General features: G+C 37.6%; 1 pseudogene; it reads right to left on the bottom strand.

Moving 5' to 3' along the window:
• Positions 1–1,509: 1,509 nt before the first annotated feature.
• LOC118573629 lies at positions 1,510–1,763 on the bottom strand (annotated as a pseudogene).
• Between the last annotated feature and the right edge of the window lie 17,194 nt (positions 1,764–18,957).

Below are 18,957 nucleotides of genomic sequence, written 5' to 3'. Positions count from 1 at the left end.
AATGAATGAGCTAGATTAATGTGCACCAATATAGGAAAACCTTATAATATAATGCTGCATGAAAACTTTCAAAGGCTATGAAAAAGTAAAACAATCATCTCAGAATTTTAAGCATGAAAATAATATAATACATATGTATGCATACATTCAGTGAAAGTATAAAGATACATTCTTAATTTTCAGTATGTTTGAAATGTTTCACAAACAAAAAGTTAAAAATATATCAGAGAATAATCTTCACCACTCAGCATGGCATGACTAGTAGAATAAAACTGAAACTTATTAGGTAACATTCCCGTACTTTTATTTGTAAGTGAAAGCAAAATAGTTCTGCAGATCAACCTGGCTTATTCACAGGCCACACGAGATTATTAAAGGCATTGTGGGCAGGATGTAAGGTCATAATCCTCTACTTCTTTTGTGATCCATGTAATTTGAGCATGACTACCTAGTCTTGCACGAATTTCCTGGAAGCTAGAGGGCTAATAGGGTTTCTCTCATTTTGCCTCAGCCTCAAATTTGAAGTCTGAATTCTCCCACAAAGATATGTAATGTATTTCCTAAATAAGATATTTATCCCTGGAATTTATTTCAGGGACTAAAGAAATTATTATCAAATATGGAGTACTGGTCTCCTTGTGGACCAGTAAGTAGTTAGTTCCCTGTAAAGGCTCTGGTTTTCCCCATGGCTTTCAGTGTGGGGTGTCCTAGTCTCTGCCATTAATCACCAGAAATGGGAGGAATCTATTCCAAGTATTTGACAATGATAGGGCATGGGAATTCCTCACCATCTTTTATATTTTGGCAAGGTTGGAACTGGTGTGCAAGCTTGAATTACTTCTATGATGATACCAAGATTGCAAATAGTTTCTTTCTTTTTTTTCCACACTGGCTGCTTAATTGACAGGCTTGTGAGTAACAGCTGTCCCTGAACCAGCCAGGGCCTTGCGCTTGCTAGGCAAGCGCTCTACCACTGAACTAAATCCTACAAAAGCAAATGAAGAGGAACACGGGCTCCCCGGCAAAGCCCAGCCCAAGGACCTGGTTGGTCTGTAGCCTTGACTCCCAGGCCACAGGCTGGGAAGGATGGGAAGTCCAGTTCCCCAAGGGCAAGGTGCTGGTGAGGTGGCTGAGGAGACTGGGGGTCCCACGGCTATCCCTTGCCTGGGATGTCAGGAAACTGTCCCCAGAGGAGCCAGGAACCTAAAGCTTGGGACAGGGGTGTGGGTTGAAGGAGCAACTTAAAGGCTTTCAGAGTTATTTGAGGCCTAAGATTCTAAAGTTTGAGGCCAACCTGGGCAGCAACCCCTCACCTCCACCCCACCTACAAGCAGTCACAGCCACCATTACAGCCACATCTGCAGCCACACAAACACATCTACTCATTCACACCCACTCCATACACAGAGGGAGTCTGTCACAGCCCTGGACCTATACCCTGGAGCCCTGGAATGTCTCTGAATTGGTACCCAAGTCGGGGACTGCTGAGGGGGTAGGTACTTGATATTGTTACTGATTGGCTGCCTCACAGGCATCTATCCAATCGCTGTACACATCCACTGGTTCTGACAGATATGTGATGGGTGTCTGGAATTCCTCTAGGCACACGGTACAGGAGATAACTCCAGTGTTTCGAGCTTGGTCCATTTTCACATCACAAAGACTTCTTATGGTTGCAGAAGGGGCAAGTGAACTGGGTCTCCAGGGTACCTGTCATCTTCTTCTTGGGTGGGTGGCTTCCGTTTAGACTTCCTTCGTCCCATGGCTGCAGGGGGATGAAACCTGTACCAGCCCTCACAAATAGTTTCTTTTCTTGGAGGTGCTAACACAAGTTATGTCATTTATGCTAAGATGTGATCTTAACCATCCCCCTCTTTTTTCTCTCTCCCATTTTTATGTGCTCCACTTTCCTATCACATCTTGTAACAAGTCTTACCCTTTTCTGGCCATGTTCTGCTTCTCACAGGACACAAATAGCTTCCTTCACATCATAAACATACTATCAAACAGTCTGACGTGAGAAAGAGGCTAGATCATTCTGCTGGGACATTTAAAATTGTTTTTTTTTTTCATTCTGGCATTAAAAACTGCTTTAATAGGTCCTTGAAACACATAGGCATAAATTACTGGTGTGCCTCCCCTAGCTGATTCCTTTCACTTGACCAGGACTATCTAATGTCTATGATGTTCCCATCTAGAAGGGGTTCCCCCCACCATCACCTTGGTTTGATGGGCTTTATGTTGGTATTATCTAAGGGCTGGATGAGTGGCAATATAACTCATTTTCTCACTTTTGTTTCCTTACAGAAAAAAAAAATACTGACCTCTCCCATATCCTAGAGTCTCATTATCTAGGCAGTGAGACACTTACAGGGCAGTCCTTTAAAAAGATGTTTTGTAGTATCTGGCAATTCTGCAGCACTATATTACCAGTCATAGGTTCTGGAATTGGAGGACCTCCTTGATGTATCTGAATATGCTGTTTTTGCTTTGATTTATAATAATATTGACTAATAAAACAAGGATATTAGGTTTCTGTTTTCTAATACTTCAATCTCAGGTTTTCTCCCACTTCTTGAGATTCCAATTATTTGGATCCTATTCTTACTACAAGGCAATAAATAGCTCACACCTCTTTACCTGTTCAATTCTTTCTTTTCAGCTCCACAAATTGGCATACCAGGGTTTTTAACTTAGCACTTTAATTTTTTAATTTTCAGTTAGGTCAGAGGCTAAGAGATACATCTCTTTTACATTTTAATTCTTCTTCTGATTTCTTTATCTCCTTGATCACAACCAGCTGGGTATTAATGGCTATTCAAAGCGATTACAGCAATGGACGTCCTACTACAAGCAACAAGATTCTGCCTTTATTTGGCAAATCAGAACAAGAAGCATTTGACAAACAGCTGCTTCAAATCTAGCAATTTCAGGACATCCCCATATCCATTCATTGATTTGGAAACATTTAATATAAAGGCAATTTATCCTTACATGAGGTTAGATGACCACCTCATGGTTGTTTCCCAACAGCACATTTAGTGATACTGAAGTTATTAGTAATCATTATGGAATGATGTGGTATAAAACAGACTCTAGAAGATTAAGGAGTAAATAGACAAAAGAAATAATGACAATTCTTCTGAAAAAATGGCTGTGAATGGGATAAGGGAGATACAATAGGGATGTAAGCAGTTAAGAGATCTGGCAGCTTTTGCAGGGTACCTAGGTTCAGTTCTCAGCATCCATAATCAGCTCACAACCCACCTGTAACTCCATTCCCAGGGAATCTCACACTTTCTTCTGCCCTCTACAGATACCCAGCACACATACACAGTGAGTGCACTTACACACATGCAGGCAAAACATCCATATACAAAAATGATAATGATGATTATGATGATAATAATAATAGATACCACCAGCAAAAGGGAAAAACAATATACAAGCATGAGAAAAATCATTATCTTTCATGTATTTGATAAAGAACTGCTGCAGGACATATATGAATAATTTATAAATCAAAAAGAAAAGACAACAGGCCTAGTGTGGAGGTACAGGTCTTTAATCCCAGTACTAGAAAAGCAGAGGCAAGAGGATCTGTATGAGTTTGAGGCTAACTTGTTCTACATAATGAGTTCCAGGCTAGTCAAGGATACAGTATGATACCCTATCCAAAAGAAAAGTGACAGGACACTTCATAAATTTCCTCTATCCTTACGTTTCTATTCTTTTCTAACACATAATCCATTTTAACTGCTTATATAATTGTATTCATCAGTCAATTGACAAAATTTTATCCTTGGACTTCTAGTTCCAGAGAGTATAAACATTTTACTGTTTAAGGTATATCTTATAAGCCACATTATTCTACCACATTATTGCCTAAATCTTTTAATAAATGAAGCTCAAATTGAAATGTAAATCAAATCATAAACATTTATGCTCCCTTCGCTAATATAGTATCTATCAAGCACAGCACAACCATATTACTGTTTAATGAGTGTGGTGATATTTTATTTGTGCTCTAATAAACAAAGCTTGCCTGGAGATCAGAGGAAAAAGCCAGTCATTTTAAGTAAACACAAAAGTCATGTAATGTTAGCACATGCCTTTAATCCTATCACTTGAGAGGCAGGGATCTGTCTGGATCTATTTGAGTTCAAGGCCACACTGGGAACAGAGCCAGGCATGGTGACACACACCTTAAATTCCAACACTAGTTAACCATGCAGGTCTGGAGGTCTGTACAGACAGACAGGAAGTGACAGAGCTGGGCAGGAAGAAGAAGTGATGTAGCTGGACAGAGAGAGCAAATCAGATGGCAGAACAGCAAGGCATATAGGTGTGGGTAGACAGGAAGTATCACGGTTTTGGAAGCTGCGGGGTTGGTGAGGTGAGGTTAGCGTGTGGCTGTTCCTATTCCTCTGATCGCAAGTTTTCACTCCTATATCTGGCTCCATGTTTTCTATTAATAAGACTGTTTAGAAATTTGTCTACAAATGAGTATATATGATTAGCATTATAAAACATTTTTGTTAAAAATCATATAGGAAATGCCTCAATTTATAAATGATGATAGATAGGCATCCTTAAATGAATTTCATTACACTTTGAATACAAATATGTAGATTATAATTCTAAATGTTGTAGGGCAGATATAATTGTCTTATTAAATAAGAAACACAGAGCCAAATACAGAGTTAATAGCCAAGAGGTCAGAGCAATAGCTGAGAGCTGAAAACCTTACCCTTCACTGCTGCTCTGTCTTTCCTCTCCGCAAGAGGCCTACTTCCTGTGTCCTGTCTTTTTTATAGACCTTCTGTTCTGCCTTCTCATTGGTTGTAAACCCAACAACATGACCTCCTCATCACTGCCTGTCTGTACAGACCTCCAGGTCTTCTATGGTTGGTATTGAGATTAAAGGCATGTGTCGCCATGCTGGCTGCATCCTTGAACACACAGAGATCCACCTAGCTCTGCCTCCTAAGTGCTGGGATTAAAGGTGTGCAACCACCACCGCCCAGCTTCTGCTATAGCTTGCTCTGACCCCAAGGCAACTTTATTAACATACAAATAAAATCACATTTCAGTACAAATAAAATATCACCATAATGTAGACAATCCATCCCTGTATGTTCTTTATATTTCATGATAACCACAGTCAATTCACCATAGAGAATATAAAATCCTATAACAATAAAATTCTTCAGTAAGAATTTCATTCACACAAACTGGTACTATTAAGTAAATGAAGTTCTAAGCAATCCAAAGACATTAATAATAGTTAAAATACTATACCATATTTATATGTCCCAAATCTATAAATGTTTCCATCTTAAAATGTTATACCAGCTGGGTATGATGATATATGTCTTTAATCCCAGTACTCAGAGAAGGCAGAGACAGGCATATCTCTGAGTCTAAGGCCATCATGCTCTACAAAGTGAGTTCCAGGGCTGTTACACAGAGAAACCCTGTCTTCAAAAACTAAAAATGTATTAAATCATTCAGAAGCTACAGAAAAGTAATTTTTTGTTTTAAAAATATTTTTGATATATTTCATCTTATGTATAGTAACCTTACCAATTTTGTATTCATTTAAGTAATTTCCCATTAACTTTTCTGAATATATTTTAAACTTTTCCCACCTCTAACTTATATCATTTATTTCTAGGGCACAGAAGAGAACCTTTTCCTATTCATACATTAAGAATAGCATGACTTCAATAACAAAGTTGACTAATATGAAACAAAACAAAATACGGCAAAAAAATCTCAATGTCAATAAAATTTAGTCTAAACAGTATGCTTTTTAAAAACATTAATAATGGATTATACAATTGAACCAATTAATGTATTACAAAATACACCACATATTATGACTAAGAAGAGTGGGTTCAAAATTCAAGATTTTAATTTATTTTATTAACCAACATGAAGTGAAAAACAATACATTCATCTCAATAAACCCAAAAAGCAGTTGGTGAAATTATATGTTCATTATCAATGGGCATTCCCTAATACCATAGAAGTGTAAAGAAACTTTCCAACATTATCTTTCTTTCTTATTTTTATTTTAAAATTATTTTTCTTTTTTTATTAAGAAAATTTATGTTCATTTTATATACCAAACACAGATCTCCCTCTCTTCCCTCCTCCTGCTCCCCTGAACCTTTCCCCCCAACCTACCCTCCCAGCCATCCTCTGAAAAGGTAAGGCCTCCCATGGGGATTCAGCAAAGTCTGGTACATTCAATTGAGGCAGGTCCAAGCCCCTCCCCCTGCTTCAAGGCTGTGCAAGGTATCCCATCATACGTAACAGGTCTCCAAAAACAAGTTCATACACCAGAGATAGATTCTATTCCTACTGCCAGGAGCCCTTTAAACAGACCAAGCTACACAACTGTCTTGCTTATGCAGAGGGTCTAATCTAGTCCCATGAAGGCTCCACAGATGTTGGTCTAAAGTTCTTGAGTTTCCACTAGTTTGGTTCGGTTGTATCTGTAAGTTTCCCCCATCATGATCTTGATGCCTATTGCTCATAGAATCCCTCTTCCGTCTCTTTAAATGGACTTCTGGAGCTCTGCCTGGTGCTTGATTGTGGATCTCTGCATTTGTTTCCATCAGTTACTAGATGAAGGCTCTACAATGACAGAGTATTTACTAATCTCATTACTAGGGTAGGCCAGCTCAGGCACCCTCTCCACTACTGCTAGTAGTCTAAGATGGGGTCATCCTTGAGAATTCCTGGGAACTTCCCTAGCACCAAGCATCTCCCTATCCCCATAATGACTCTCTTCCTCAATCAAGGTATCTCTCTCATTGCTCTCCCACTCTGTCCCTGTTCCAGCTCAACCACCCCATTCCCTTATGTTCTCATCCTCCATCCCCTACCCTCTATTGCCTTCCCTTACCCTCAGTTTACTCAGGAGATCTTATCTATTTCCCCTCATAGAGAGGAAGTAAGATGGCAGGGCACAGAAAGGTATATAAGGTGTGAGTATACAGGAAATAGCTCTCTTTAGACTGAGGATTTCCTAGGGGTAAGAATTTGTGGATAGCTTGCTTTGCTTCTCTAATCTTTCAGCTTTCACCCCAATATCTGGATCCACATTTTCTATTAATAAGACTATTAAAATTCTAGTTCCATCCATTTGCCTGCAAATTTCATGATATCATTGTTTTTTACTGCTGAGTAATACTCCATTGTGTACATGTACCACATTTTCTTTATTCATTCTTTAGTTGAGAGGCATCTAGGTTGTTTCCAGGTTCTGGCTATTACAAATAATGGTGCTGTGAACATAGTTGAGCAAGTGTCCTTGTGGTATGATTGGACATTCCTTAGGTATATCCCCAAGAGTGGTATCAATGGGTCTTGAGGTAGACTGATGCTCAATTTTCTGAGAGTCATCATACTGATTTCCAAATAGGCTGTACAAGTTTGCACTCCCACCAACAGTGGAAGAGTGTTCTCCTTGCTCCACATCCTCTCCAACAAAAGCTGTCATCAGTGTTTTTCATCTTAGACATTCTGACAGATGTAAGATGGCATCTCAGAGTTGTTTTGATTTGCATTTCCCTGATGACTAAGACAATTCCTTAACTGTCTTTTGGCCATGTGAGATTCTTCCATTGAGAATTCTCTGTTTAGCTCTGTTGCCCATTTTCTAATTGGATTGTAAGGTAGTTTGATGTCTAGTTTCTTGAGTTCTTTATATATTTTGGAGATAAGCCCTCTGTCAGATGTGGGGTTGGTGAAGATCATTTCCCATTCTGTAGGCTGTTGTTTTGTCTTATTTGCCATACAGAAGCTTCTAATTTTCAGGAGGTCCTATTTATTAATTGTTGCTCTCAGTGTCTATGCTACTAGCATTATATTTAGGAAGTGATCTCTGGTGCCAATGTGTTCAAGGCTACTTCCTATTTTCTCTTCTATCAAGTTCATTGTAACGATTTATGTTTGCTGTGGATATCGCTCTGTGTAAATAAAGTTCTGATAGGCCAGTGGCCAGGCAGGAAGTATAGGCGGGGCAAGAGAGAAGAGAATTCTGGGAAGTAGAAGGTTGGAGGGAGACACCGCCAGCAGCCACCATGAAAAGCAACATGTAAAGACACTGGTAAGCCACAAGCCATGTGGCAAAGTATAGACTAACAGAAATGGGTTAATTTAAGATAGAAAAGGTAGATAACAAGCAGCCTGCCACGGCCATACAGTTTGTAAGCAATGTAAGTTTCTGTGTGCTTTCTTGGTTGGGTCTGAGCGACTGTGGGACTGGCGGGTAAGAGAGATTTGTCCTGACTATGGGCCAGGCAGGAAAACTCTAACTACATATGTTGAGGTCTTTGATCCACTTGTACTTAAGTTTTGTGCATGGTGGTAGATATGAATCTATTTGCAATCTTCTATGTGTTGACATCCAGTTATTCCAGCATCATTTGCTGAAGATGCTTTCTTTTTCCTATTGTACAGTTTGGGCTTCTTTGTCAAAAATCAGGTGTTCATAGGTGTGTGGATTAATGTCAGGGTCTTCAATTCAATTCTATTTGTCCATATGTTGGTTTTTATGCCAATACCAACCTGTTTTTATTAGTATAGGTCTGTAGTAAAGCTTGAGGCCAAGGATGGTGATTCCTCCAGAGGTTTCTTTATTGTACAGTATTAGTTTAGCTATCCTGGGGTTTTTATTTTTTGATATGAGGTTGAGTATTGTTCTTTCAAGGTCTGTGAAGAATTGTGTTGGAATTTAATGGGGATTGCATTGCATCCATTGATTGCTTTTAGTAATATTGCCATTTTTATTATGTTTGTTCTACCTATCCATGAGCACAGGAGATCTTTCCATTTTCTGATATCTTTTTCAATTTCTTTCTTCAAAGACTTAAAATTCTTGTCATACAGGTCTTTTACTTGCTTAGTTGAGTTACCCCAAGGTATTTTATATTACTGGTGGGTATTGTGAAGGGTGATGAAAACAAAAAGATTCTAAAATGGAGCTAAAAACAGATTCCTAGTTGTCTCTCTCAGAACAGCCATAGCCTGCTGGCTTGAGCTAGAATATGGCAGGTTCATGACATATGGGCTTGAATGCAGCATGGCAGATTCCTGCCACTGTACACAGAGGCGTCTGCAAGCTATGCAGCATGGTATATATAGCTTTTCCTAGTACAGACCAAAAAAAGTTTCTGGGCTACTCGCTGCTGGATGGAGGCATAGACCCACTGCTCCTGAGAGTTGATGGTACACATGGCACAGAGCTGGAAGTGAACTACCTCTGCCATGTTGAAAAACTAAAATAGGCAGAGTCAGCAGCCAAGGCTACCGTTTCAGTCCCAAAATCACAGTTTAGCAGTTTAAAATCTCTCCTGGTCAGAGAAGGATTATAGATTCACAATAAGTCAGATTCAGATGGAATAAGCCTTTAAATGGTTTACAATGTATGCAAAAATGTATGTAGGCTTGGAAGAGAGAGGAAAAGGAATATAGACAGTTATATAAAGAAATAGAAAGTTTTAAAAAATAAAGTCTTTAAAGAGACAGTAAAGGTAATATAAAAAATAAGCCACATAAAGATGGATATTACACAGAGAATCTGGATTGTGTTGTCTTTGGGATTTTCAACTGCAGAAAGACATTTGATTGAAAAGGCTACTAAGTTAAACCAATATGTATATTTTAAAGGTATTTTGACTTCAAAATTTGGATCTAAGGATATGTTGCTTTGGAAAGAAGGCTCTGCTTTTGTTTCCACAGGAAGCACGAGGCTATGGCTTTGTTCCAGGTTAAGATACATCAGGTTTGACCAGCCAAGACCCCCTGAAAGGTCTCCAATGACACCATGGCCCAGATCATCCAACATCCAAAATCAACCTCAAGGCAACTGGCTCAGACAATACAGCTTCACAGACTACTTCAGTCAGGACTTGACCATAATTCTTAATTTTCTCAGGATCTCCATTAGATTGCCAGTGCCCTCATCCAACAGGAAGTAGTATGAGAAGCTATGCCCAAATTCCCAAAATATTTTTTATAAATGATTTGTTATTTAAACAGGGTTGATTATAAATGCAATCTCTTTCTAAAGAAGAAAAGAGGATAGTATAGATATGATAGGATGTAAGGGTAGATTATTGAACCTACTTTTAAAGAGCAACAGCTTGTTTGAAAATGTTTTACATTGCTATGGATTTTAGTTTATTGATACAAATTTAAAGTTAATTTTGTTATACTGTATGTATATATCTACTCTTGTTTAAAGTATTTTGTTTGTGCAATTCATTTGAAATTGTAGTGTATAGTTGAGAAATAAAGATTGTTAATCATCTATGATCAAACTTGTAGTCATGTTAGTTTAGTTTTCTAGGTATACATAGATATAGTTCAGATAGCTAATTTTCAAACACTTCAAAGACCTACAGAATATGGCATTTAAAATGTTTTAAAAACTTAGACTTTCTGGATGGTGAGACACATCTCCTCCTGGCAGCACTGATTCAAAGAGAAAAATGGGCATCAAAGACACTCCATATGGAGTTTATCTTCTTCTTGGCAAAAATAGCCATTTGGGCAACAAACTGTTCTTGCCTGGACTGCTTGACAAAATTGCTCTATCAGCTGGACATGAAGGACCCATAGGAAGGTGAACACTGAACTTTGCAAAGCAAAATGTTCCTTCAGGTTCCTGCTTTGCAGAGGAGGCTGCCAGATGTCCTACAGGATACATCGAGAAGCAATTAAAAAAAACTAAAGGCCTGTAGGCTGAAGATGGATGACCCAGCATTGCAGAACTTTGGGTGACTGTTGGGGCAGCCAGCTGTCTTTGTAATTTTAGATTTTTGGAAGTTGCTTACAATGCACTTACTGTTTATTTAGGTAATATTATATCCTTCTGACATCTTTGATGTAGTTGAAGACTAGATAGTTATAATCATGGTTTCCCTTGGTTCTGATAAGAGATAAAGTAGGTATGAAATTAAACTCACAAATATAGGATAAATAGAATATTTTCTTTGAATGTGCCAAATATAAATAGACTAGATATTGTAATGGTAATTTTTGCTTGATAATTGTTTTGTTATATGTAATTTTACTATGTTAAAGTTAAAACTTTCCTTTTTAATTAATCAGAAAAGGGGAAATGCTGTGGTATAATGCTTTTGTACACTGGTTTAATAAAATGCTGATTGGCCAGTAGCCAGGCGGGAAGTATAGGCAGGGTAAGCAGATAAGGAAAATTCTGGGAATAGGAAGTCTAAGTCATGAGACTCCAGCTCACTGTGCAGAGAGCAGCATGTAATAGCACACAGGTAAAGCCATGGAACATGTGGCAACATATAGATTAACAGAAATGGGCTAAGTTTAAGTGTAAGAACTAATGGCTGAGGAGTTTTAATTAATATAAGCCTCTGTTTGCTTGGGTGATATGAGTGGGAGAGATTGGCCCCGACCACCACCTGGCCAGGACACAGGAAAACTTCAGCTATAGTGATATTTCTCTGATTTCTTTATCAGCCCATTTATCAGTTGTCTATAGGAGAGCTACTCATATTTTAAGTTAATCTTGTATCTTCCCCACATTGTTTAATGTTTTTATCAGCTGTGGAAGTTCCCTGGTAGAACTTTTGGAGTCACTTATATATATATAGTATCATATCATCTGCAAATAGGGAAAGTTTTACTTCTTTCTTTCCAATTTGTATCCCCTTGATCTCCTTTTGTTGTCTTATTGCTCTAGCTAGGACTTCAAGTACTGCATTGAATAGATATGGAGAGAGTGGATAGCCTTGTCTTGTTCCTGATTTTAGTGGTATTGCTTTGAATTTCTCTCCATTTAATTTGATGTTGGCTGATATCTTGTTGTAAATTGCCTTTATTATATTTAGGCATGTTCCTTGTATTCCTGATCTCTCCAAGACCTTTATCATGAAGGGGTGTTGGATTTTGTCACAGGCTTTTTGAACATCTAATGAGATGATCATGTGGTTTTTTTTTCTTTCAGTTTGTTTATATGGTGTATTACATTGACAGATTTTCATATGTTGAACCATCCTTGCATCTCTGGGATGATGGCTCCTTGATCATGGTGGATAACTGTTTTGATGGGTTATTGGATTCAGTTTGCCAATGTTTTATTGAGTATGTTTGCATCTATGCTCATGAGGGAGATTGCTCTGTAATTCTCTTCCTTTATTGCATCGTTGTGTAGTTTGGGTATTAGGGTAAATGAAGCCTCATAAAAAGAGTTTGGTAACATTCCTTCTGTTTCTATTGTGTGGAACAATTTGAAGAGTGTTGGTATTAGCTCTTTGAAATTCTGATAGAATTCCAGTCCTGGGCTTTTTTGTTTTGGTTAGGAGACTTTTTAATGACTGTTTCGATTTCCTTAGGGATTATAGGTTTTTTTTCAATTGATTATCTGGTGTTGATCTAATTTCGTTATGTGGTATCTATCCAGAATATTGTCCATTTCTTTCAGACATTCCAATTTTGTGGAGTACAGGTTTTTGAAGTATGACCTGATGATTCTCTGGATTTCCTCATTGTCTGTTGTTATGTCTCCCTTTTCATTTCTGATTTTGTTAATTTGGATGTTCTCTCTTTGTCTTTTGGTTAGTTTGGATAAGAGTTTGTCTATCTTGTTGATTTTCTCAAAGAATCAGCTCTTTGTTTCATTGATTCTTTGTTTTGTTCTCTTTGTTTCTATTTTATTGATTTCAGCTCTCAATTTGATTATTTCCTGGTGTCTATTCCTCCTGGGCAACTTTGCTTCTTCTTGTTCTAGAGGTATCAGTTGTGCTGTTCAGTCACTAGTGTGATATTTCTCCAACTTCTTTATGTGGGCATTTAGTGCTATGAATTTTCCTCTTAGCACTGCTTTCATAGTGTCCCATAAGTTTGGGTATATTGTGCATTCATTTTCATTAAATTCTAGGAAATCTTTAGTTTCTTTATTTCTTCCTTGACTCAATGGTGATTCAGTTGAACATTATTCAGTTTCTATGAGTTTGTAGGTTTTATGTAATTTGTGTTGTTAAATTCTAACTTTCAGCCATAGTGGTTCAATAAAACACAGGCAATTATTACAATTTTTTTGTATCTGTTGAGATTTGCTTCGTGACCAAATATGTGGTTGATTTTAGAGAAGGTTCCATGTGGTGCTAAGAAGAAGGTGTATTCTTTTGTGTTAGGGTAGAATCTTCTGTAGATATTAAGTCCATTTGAGTCATAGCATCTGTTAGATCCCTTATTTCTGTCAAGTTTCTGTCTGGCAGACCTGCCTATTGGTGAGAGTGGAGTATTGAGGTCTTCCACTATTAGTGTGTGGGGTTTGATGTGTTCAATTTTAGATTGAAGTCTATTTTGTTAGCTATTAGGCTAGCTACACCAGCTTGCTTCTTAAGTTCATTTGATTGGAAAGTCTTTTCCAAGCATTTTACTCTGAGGTAGTGTCTGTCTTTGAAGTTGAGGTATGTTTCTTGTATGCAGCAGAAGAATGGATCCTGTTTTCGTATCCAGTCTGTTAGCCTGTGTCTTTTTTTTTTTTTTTTTTTTGGTTTTTTGAGACAGGGTTTCTCTGTGTAGCTTTGCACCTTTCCTGGGACTCACTTAGTATCCCAGGCTGGCCTTGAACTCACAGAGATCCACCTGGCTCTGCCTTCCGAGTGCTCGGATTAAAGGCATGCACCAGCACTGCCTGGCAGCCTGTGTCTTTTTATAGGTGAATTGAGTCCATTGATATTGAGGGATGTTAATGATCAATGGTTGTTAATTCCTGATATTTTTGATGACAGTGTGTATGTATTTCCCTTCTTTGGGATTTGCTGCTATGGGATTATCTATTGCCTGTGTTTTCATGGTTGCATCTAATGTCCTTAGGTTGGATTTTCCTTCTAATGTTTTCTGTAGGGCTGGATTTGTGGATAGGTATTGTTTAAATCTGGTTTTGTCTTGGAATATGTTGTGTACTCCATCTATGGTGACTGAAAGTTTTGCTGGATGTAGTACTTTTGGCTAGCATCTGTGGTCTCTTAGTGTCTGCATAATGTCTGTCTAGGACCTTCTGGCTTTCAGTCTCCATTGAGAAGTTGGGTGTTTTTCTGATGGTTCTGTCTTTATAAGTCACTTGGCTTTTTTTCCTTTGCTGCACTTAATATTCTTTCCTTATTCTGTATGTTTAGTGGTTTGATTATTTTGTGGTGGGGAACATTTGGGGGTATCTAGTCTATTTGGTGTTCTGTAAGCTTCTTGTATCTTCATAGGCATTTCCTTATTTAGGTTGGGAAAGTTTTCTTCTATGATTTTGTTGAATATATTTTCTGTGACTTTGAGTTGGTATCATTCTCCTTCTTTTATCCTCATTATTCTTAGGTGTAGTCTTTTCAGGGCGTCCCAGATTTCCTGAACATTTTGTGTTACAACGTTTTTGGCATTGGTGTTTGACTGCTGAATCCATTTCATCTATTGTATCCTCCAAACCAGAGATTCTCTCTTCCATCTCCTGTATTCTGTTGGTTATGTTTGCATCTGTAGTTCCTGTTCATCTACTCAGATTTTCCATTTGTGTATTCTTCATTGTTTCTATTTCAGTTTTCAAGTCTTGAACTGTTTCTTTCACCTGTTTGCTTTTTCTTGGCTTTTTAAAAAGGGATTCATTGATTTCTTCCAATTTTTTGTTTGTGTTTTCCTCAATTTCTTTAAGGGAATTTTTCATTTCCTCTTTAAAGGCATCTATTATCTTCATAAAGTTATTTTTAAGGTCAATTTCTTCTGTTTCTTCTGGTCTTGCTGTTGAAGAATCACTAGGTTCTGTTGGTGCCATATTGTTCTTTATGTTGTTGTATGTATTTTTGCACTGGTGTCTACCCATCTCTTCCTCCAATTAATGCAAGAAAGTTCTATGTCTGAGAGAGTTGTTCTTGGTTCAATATGTGCTGGCTGTTTCTGTGTCTCAGAGGTCCACTCCTGGTCCAATCAGAGCTCTTGGTCTAATCAGAGCTCTTGGTCTAATCAGAGCTGGCAGATTCTGTGTCTCAGGGAATACTGAAGTCGCAGGAGGATGAGTAGGTTTGGGGCAGAAAGTGGGGTCTTGTAGATTGCAGGGTCCATTCCAATGGGCGGGTGTTGGTGGGAATGCCTGCCTGCAAGAGTCTTCCCTGGTGGCCTGCACCTAGGACAGCAACGGGTGGGGGTGGGAAGGCATGGGTTGTGCCCCAGGGCCTAGGTCCTAGAGCTAAATTATTTTCAAAGGTTTTCTTTGTGGGGTTTTCATCCATATTTTATTTTGGTCATTTCTTACCCCTCCCCCACTTATCTACCTGCTCCTCTTTTCACTATTGCACCTTTTCACTCCCAGTATTATCTTTAATTTTATTCTATTGTCTTTCTCACCCTTTTCTCTTAAAGCTTCTTTATTAGTTACAAGGGTCTCTTTCTAGTTTCCCAGCTTTTATCCATATTCATCCCTATAGTTAGAGGAAAATGGACTCATATACACATACCACTACCACCACTAACAACAACTAACAGGATTCAACAGTCATTGTTCATTGATATTTCTCAATATCAATGGTCTCAATTCTCCAATTAAAATACATAGATTAACAAAACTGATTTAAAAACAGGACTATCTATCTACTGCATCCAAAAATCACATCTAAACTTCAAGAACCTCAGGGTGAAGGGTTAGAAAAATATATTCTAAGCAAGTGAACCTGAGAAGCATGCTAGTATGGAATTCCCTGGGACTAAAGCTGGATATCAACAACAACAACAACAACAACAACAACAACAGAAAGCTTACAAATTCAAGAAAACCAACAATTAATTACTGAATTAAAAATAGGTCAAGACATAAATTAAGAAATTAAAGACTTTCTAGGATTTGATGAAAATGAATATACAACATACACAAACTTATGAGACAAAATAAGAATGGTTCTAAGAGGAAAGTTCATACTACTAAGTGCCTACATTAAAAAAAAAAACTGGAGAAATCTCATACTAGCAACCCAACAGCACACCTGAAAGCTCTAGAACAAAAAAGGGAGAACTCTCAAAATAAGTAAAGAGAGCAAGAAATAATCAAACTCAGTGCTGACATCAATAAAACAGAAGCAAAGAGAACATATAAAAAATGAAACAAAGAGTTGGTTCTTTGAGAAAATAAGATAGACAAATCCTTATGCAAATTAACCAAAAGTCTGAGGGAGAATATCCAAATTAACAAAATCAGAAATGAAAATAAAGTCATAGCAACAGACAAATGGGAATCCAGAGAATTATGAGGACATACTTTAAAACCTGTACTTCACCAAATTGGAAAATCTAAATGAAATGGATGATTTTCTCAATAGGTGCCACTTACTAACATTTAATCAAGACCAGATAAGCAATTTAAACATCTATTATCCATATTGAAAAAAATGCAGACATTAAATGCCTCCCAACCCAACCCCCAAAAGCCTAAGGCCAGATGATTTTAGCACAGATTTCTACCAGACTTTCAAAGAAGAGTTAAGGCTAATACTCTCAAATTATTCCACAAAATAGAAACAAAAGAAACATTGCCCAACTCATTTAATGAAGCCACAATTACCCTGATACCCAAACCACATAAAGACCCAACAAAGAAAGGACATTGCAGACCAATTTTCTTTATGAACACAGATGCAGAAATTCTCAATAAAATACTTACAAACTCAATCCAAGAACATATCAAAAAGATCATATGACATGATCAAGTACTCTTCATCCCAGAGATGCAGGGATGGATGGCTCAATATATGTAAATCAATAAATGCAATCCAAAATACAAACTAACTGAAGGGAAAAAACACATGATCATCTCATTACTAGATGAAGAAAAGACCTCTGACAAAATCCAACACCCCATCATGATAAAAATCTAGGAGAGATTAAGGATAAAAGGGATGTACCTGGACATAATACAGACAGTACACAATAAGCCCTTAGCCAATATCAAATGAAGAGAAACTCAAAGCAATTCCACTAAAATCAGGAACAAGACAATGTTGCTCACTCTCCCTAACTATTCAATATATTACTGAAAGTCTTAGCTAGAGTGATAACACAACTGAAGGAGATCAAGGGTATAAAACTTAGAAAGGAAGAAGTCAAAGTATCTTTATACATGATATGATAGTATACATAAGTGACCCTAAAAATTCCACCAGTGAACACCTACAGCTGATAAACATTTTCATCAAAATAGCTGAAACAAAGTTAACTCACAAAAATCAGCAGCCCTCTTATATACAAATGACAAATGGACTGAGAAGGAAATCAGGGAAACAAGACCTTTTACAATAGCTTCAAATAATATAAAATATATTTGGATAAATCTAACCAAGCAAATTAAAGTCTTGTATGACATAAACTTCAAGTCACTGAAGAAAGAAGTTGAAGAAAATATCAGCAGATGGAAAGATCTCCCATGCCCACAGATCAGTAGGATTAACATAGTAAAAACAGCCATCCTACCAAAAACAATCTACAGATTCAGTGCAATCTCCATAAAAATTCCAACATAATTCTTCACTTATCTTGAAAGGATAATTCTCAACTCCATATAAAAAAAAAACAGGACAGGTAAAACAATCCTGAAAAATAAAAGAACTGCTGGAGGTATCACCAGTCCTAATTTCAAGTTGTACTACAAAGCTATAATAACAAAATCAACATGATATTGGCGTAAAAACAGACACATTGATCAATGGAATTGAACTGAAGACACAGACATAAATCTACACACCTATGGACACCTGATTTTTGATAAAGAACCCAGAAATATACAGTGGAAAAAAGAAAGCACATTTAACAAATGGTGCTGGTCCAACTGGATGCTGCTATGTAGAAGAATGCAAACAGATTCATATCTATCACCCTGCACAAAACTCACATCCAAGTGGATCAAAGATCTCAGCATAAACCAGATACACTGAACCTGATAGAAGAGAAAGGGAATAACCTTGAATTCATTGGCACAAGAGAAGACTTTCTTAACAGAACTCATTTAGCACAGGCACTAAGATCTCCAATTAATAAATGGGAACTCATGAAACTGAAAAGCTTCTCTAAGGCAAAGTATTTAGACAATGTGTCAACCTACAGAATGGGAAAAGACTTTCATCAACTCCACATCTGATAGAGGACTAGTATCCAAAATATATAAAGAACTCGAGTCTAGATATAAAATTTATATAATTCAATAAAAATGAGGTACATATATAAATAGAGACTTCTCAAAAGAGAAAAGTCAAATGGCTGAAAGAAATATTCAATATCCTTAGTCATCAGGGAAATGCAAATCAAAATGACTCTGAGATTCCATTTTACACCTGTCAGAATGGCTAAGATCAAAAATACAAGTGACAGCTCATGCTGGTAAGGATGTGGAATAAGTAGAATATTCATCTATTGCTGGTGGGAGTGCAAACTTGTACAGCTACTATGGAAATTATTGCAAAAGTTCCTCATGAAAATGGGAATCAATCTACCTCAAGGTCCAGCTGTTAAGTAAATGATAACCAAGCTACAATACGTAGGCCCAATGTGGTTAGGTATAGAAGAAGGGACTAGGAGATACATAGATCTCCCTGAGAGGGGAAATAGAATAGATTTTTATGGTTGAACTGAGGGTAGGAGTGAGAACAGGAGGATCAGGTGGGGAGGTAAAATGGGGTTGAAGGAAGAAATTCTGGGAGAAACAGCTAGCAATGAGGGGCACTTGAAAGGTGGTATAGAAGACTAGTGCAAAGGCTGAAGAGATCACTCAGAGGTGAAGAGTACTGGCTGCTCTTCCAGAGGTCCTGAGTTCAATTTCCAGCAACCACATGGTGACTCACAACCATCTGTAATGAGATCTGGTGCCCTCTTCTGGTGTGCAAGCATACATGCAGGTAGAACACTGTATACATAATAAATAAATAAATAAAT

This window comes from Onychomys torridus, chromosome X, assembly GCF_903995425.1.
Source record: "Onychomys torridus chromosome X, mOncTor1.1, whole genome shotgun sequence".
Taxonomy (NCBI): domain Eukaryota; kingdom Metazoa; phylum Chordata; class Mammalia; order Rodentia; family Cricetidae; genus Onychomys; species Onychomys torridus.
The sequence above is the reverse complement of the archived record's forward strand: the minus strand, read 5'-3'. Positions and strand labels throughout refer to the sequence as shown.